The sequence below is a fragment of the Apium graveolens genome, chromosome 5 (genome assembly GCF_009905375.1).
Source record: "Apium graveolens cultivar Ventura chromosome 5, ASM990537v1, whole genome shotgun sequence".
Taxonomy (NCBI): Eukaryota; Viridiplantae; Streptophyta; class Magnoliopsida; order Apiales; family Apiaceae; genus Apium; species Apium graveolens.
This window is the reverse complement of record NC_133651.1, coordinates 81,003,161-81,008,346: the sequence shown is the minus strand read 5'-3', so window position 1 is coordinate 81,008,346 and position 5,186 is coordinate 81,003,161. Positions and strand designations below refer to the sequence as shown.

General features: G+C 34.7%; 1 pseudogene; it reads left to right on the top strand.

Annotated features, from left to right (window-relative positions):
- Positions 1–363: 363 nt before the first annotated feature.
- On the top strand, positions 364–454 carry LOC141662757 (small nucleolar RNA R71; annotated as a pseudogene).
- Positions 455–5,186: the final 4,732 nt, after the last annotated feature.

The window sequence follows — 5,186 nt, the reverse complement described above, 5'->3', positions numbered from 1 at the left end:
CACATACTGAACAGATTCATTAACAAGAGAACACTGATCTGTAGCATGAGAGCCTGCACAAAGCTCACATACAATAGCTATTTGATTGACTCCATAGTTGGCTAAATAATCGATCTTCATAGACAGTGCTTGGAGCTGCGCTGCAATAGCTGTAGCTGCATCAACTTTCAGAATACCTGCTACCTTCCCAGGCATCATCCTTTGAGTTGGGTTTGATACTCTTTTGCAGCCATAGTTTCAATAAGATTATAGGCTTCAGTATAGCTTTTGGCCCACAAAGCTCCTCCAGAAGCTGCATCGAGCATGGGCCTAGATTGGGCCCCCAAACCATTATAGAACCCAGTGATTACCATCCAGTCAGGCATACCATGATATGGACATTTTCTTAAAATCTCCTTATAGCACTCCCAAGCTTCGCACATAGATTCTTCTTGTTGCTGCGCAAACTGAGTATGAGCACTCCTCATAGTTGCAGTCTTGGCCATTGGATAGAACTTCACCAGAAACTTTTGTGCGAGATCTTCCCAAGTAGTGATGACCCAGCTGGTAAAGAATGTGACCATTCCTTAGCTTTGTCCCTCAGAGAGAATGGGAAAAGCCTCAGCTTGATAGCCTCATCAATAACACCATTATATTTGAAACTACTACAGATCTCGACAAAATTCCTGATATGCATGTTGGGATCTTCAGTCGCAGCACCTCTGAAAGAAACAGAATTCTGCACCATCTGAATAGTGCCCGGCTTGATTTCAAAAGTATTGGCCTGAATAGTCGGATGAATGATGCTTGACTGAATGTCATCAATTTTAGGCCGAGAAAAGTCCATAAGAGCTGGATCAACTGGAACTATATGATCACCCATTGTTACAGGTTCTTTCTTTTCACCACCTTTATCCTAATCTTCAAAAACTATCTTCTCCGAAAAGTCAACAGCTGAATCTGTCTCCTCAGCTGTATCTAGATTTCTCTTGCGGGTGCAAGAACATGTTTCCATAAACGCTCGCTAGAGTACCTGAAACACAACCGAAAGCAATAAGTAACAAGTCTTAATCAATGAATCCTAATGACCACTGATGGCAAGTACATAAACTAAACAAATTAACACCGAGTCCCCGACAATGGCGCTAAAAACTTGTTAGGCACAAATCATGCGCTAATAATTCACGCAAGTATACGCGTTCACAAGTAATATAGAATGATTTCTAGTTCGTTCCCACCGAGACTATGATTAATTATATTTAATTAACACTTACTCACCAATATATGATTACTCTTCAATGTCAAGACAATAACAATTAAGATTGATTAACTAATATCAACTATGAGAAATAAACACTTGAAAATTAATAATATTAAACACACATGAGACCATAACTTCATTACTACTTCATTCAATAGTTATTATCATTAACCTTAGCATATAATGGTGATGATATTAATCGAACAACACGAAACTGATAAATGCCAACTTTCGTTGTACGAATACCATTCTACCAAGCATCCACAATTAAGATAGAAGTTGAATAGGCATCAATTATTTTGAGACCCTATATGTCTACAGAATTTGACAGCATAATGATTTAAGCGCAAGTTATTCATTATGATTACATAGTGCAAGTAAAACGGTAAGAGTTACTAACTAATCATGCATAAAATACATGAACCTATGCTAGCATGGCAAGTTCTAAATCCCAAGATTCACTGTTGCTTCATAAGAGATTAACAGACTATCTTATATGTTCGCGACGCACATAAGACGAATAAGCACAACATATGTTAGATATCATACAATCACCACATACCAAGGTATTAAACATTTAACTAAAAAAATCCATAGTAAATCCGCTATGATCCCATGATCACGATTAGCCCATGATAGAACTCATCATCACCATAGATTCATATGAAAACCTGATAATAACACAACGATATAAACTAATAAAAATACTTATTAAAAACAGAGTACGTCACAAGAGTATTAAGGCTGAAAGAGTAAAGAAAACTAGCATCCACGGTTACAACGAATTAAAAGAATCAGAAGATAAACGTATGCTTCCTCTTCTTCGTTGTTGCATGCTAAAATGGTCTTCTTGATCTCCTCTCCTTGTTTCTTGTTGTTGAAAATGTCTCCCCAATAGGTTTATATAAGAGTCCACAAGAACCAGCGCCAACAGAAGGCGGGCGCCTGCAAGCCTTCTGGAAAAATCCAATTTTTGCTTTTGATTTTGTTGAATTCTTCGCCCAACTCCCCGAGACTAATTCCAAGTACTTCCTAAAGCTTATTTTGTTGAAATTCTCCTATCTAAACAAGTTATACCCTGAAATGCAAAAACACTCGAAAACGCGTTAAATACACAAAATACTCGGGTTAAAGACATTCAAGCCGTTATAAGACGCTCTAAGTGGTATAAAATACCACTTATCATATATAGACTATGGTTTTATTTTGTTGATTTTGAATTCTTTTGCATAAAGAAGAGAAGGATTACCAATGTAAATCGTTAATAATCATCTACGATTACCAATGTATATGAGCAACCTCTGAGACTTTGTATAGGAATTGGACCAATAAGATCCATGTGTAATAGCTCGAGAGGTCTTGAGGTAGATACCATGAATTTTACTTTGAGAGAGGCTCTAATTTGTTTACCAATTTCGCAAACTTCACAAGTATGACCTTATGATAATTTAACTTTGGTATCCCTCGTACATGGTCGTTCGTTGATATATTATTTATCAACTTCATGTTGGCATGTCCTAATCTTCGATGCCATAGCCATGTATCATCATTTATAGTGATTAGGCATACACTCACTTGCTTGCTCATGTCACATGTATACATATTCTTATTTGAAGGGAAAGTGAAGACCAACTTTACGGATTTATATAGAATTGAACAATGAGCAGTGTAGAAAATTATATTGTATTCATTGTCGCATAGTTGACTTATGAAGAGAAGATTGTACCGTAATCCGGTGACTGATGTCGGAAATTTTAACTTTATTATTACTGATATCTCCGATGCCGACAATGTTTCCTTTGCTATTATCTCCAAATGTTACATTCCCCATGGTGACCCTTTTAATGTTGTTCAAGAGTGACTTATTTTCGGTCATATGTCTTGAACACCCACTATCAAGGTACCATATGTTTTATTTCACGACAAGACAAACCTACAAAACCGATTAATTAAATTTATAGGTACCCCTTTGTCTTGAGGGTCCTGGGGTTAGTACATCATACATAACATTTGATTTTTCATGAAAGAATCTAGGCATGGTATACTTATCATTAGGCACATAAATATTTCTTGATGCATAATGCCTAGTTCGAGGTTGATAATACCTAGAGCTATCATGAAATCTGGGTGGATCATGATAAACTTCATGTATATTATTAGCATGGTAATTTGCATACATATACCTATTAAGAGGATGTTGTCTTCTAAATGCATTACCATTAACATGATATTTTATGTTTCTATTTTAAAATATGGGAGGTTGATGAGACCTTTGTTGCCTTTGATATTTATATTCCATATTCTTGTAAGGCATTCGTTTATCATCTTTTTTGTATTATTCCTTTCGAATCCATACATGCTTCCCCTTAATTTCACTATTCCTGAATTTGTAATATTGAACGGTATGTCCAATATTATTGTAATATGAACATTTATATGATGGTGATTCGGGTGAAGTCTTTATTGGTGATACAAATCTTCGAGGATTCCTTTTGGGAGAAGAATTCTTATCATATCCCAAACCTTCATAATTATATGAGGTTTTTGTATGCACCATTTGATCCAACATCTTATTTCCTTATATAAATTTTTGAATAACAATTTCAAGATATTCATTATCTTTCATTAAGGCATCAATCTTGTTGTTAAGGAATCTTTCTTGATCCTTAACTTAAGCTATGAGCTTATGATTTTCTTCTTTTAACCTTTGAGCTTCAATCGTAAGCTCATTTGTTTCTAATAGCTCTTTTTCTTTATCAAGATTGTGTTTAGAAGATGTTTGAACATTTTATTCATTTTGAATCTTTAAGTTCAATAGATCGACGTGAATTTTACATATATTATCATTTAATTGAATCTTTTCACGTACCATCTCTTCTTTTTGAAGAATTAGTTATATATTCTCCATTTCAAGATTGAGTATATTTTCTCTAAGTTTATTTACCTCAATCTTGATAAGATGATTTTGATCTTTTAGAGATGTGATCTCATTTTCATCTTGGAGTTTTAAGTCTATCATCCGAGTATACTCTTTATTTTGAGTATGATGCCTTTCTTCTATTTTCATTTTCTCGGACCAAAATAGGTGAAGCCTTCTTTCAACATCTTTATATTTATCTTCATAGTCTACTACAAGTTCAATTAAATCATGCTTATTCATATCTATAAGGGATATGTTGGATTTATCTAATAATGACTTAATTGAGATGTAGTTAGAAGTCACATCTTGATTTGTAGTGGAGACTTCCGTTGAGGTAGTTTCATCTCCGAGAGCTATTAAGCATAGATTAACCACTTCTTCACTACCTTCCAGAGCTTCTTCATCTTCACTCAAATCTCAACCATTTTCAGCCACGAGACTTCGTCCTTTTGAAAGTTTAGGATATTCTCTTTTGTAGTGACAAGGTTGTTTACATTCGAAACACACATCTTGTGTTTTCTCCGGAGGTGCATCTTTCAGTTTTGGAGGATTGTACAAGGGATGATTATTAGAGATATTGGCATTACTATAAGTATTCATATTTTGATTGCCTTTGCCTTTGTTGTAGCTCGTTGACGGAAAATTACTCTTGTAGTTGAAGAATAATTTTGAGAGTAATTTGGCCTTCCGTTAGAGTTAAATACTCTTTATTGATTATTTGATTTAAGGTAGCCTTTCTGTATCTTTGAGCTTTTCTTTGAAGCACACGATAAACTTGTCTCGTAAATAAAGCAATTTCACTTTCATCGAGATCTTAGAGTTCTTCATTCAACTCCTCGTCGTTGTCATTTTTATATATCAATATGGCCTTTAAAATCATGTTTTTCTTTATATCATCCACTTTTGGAGTTACCTTTTCCGGAATATTATCTTCCTCGTAAGCACGAAGATTTTTGAATAGGTTATCAATCTTATACTCATTTAGATTGTGCATCTCTTTTATAGTAGTAACTTTAACTTTCCAAC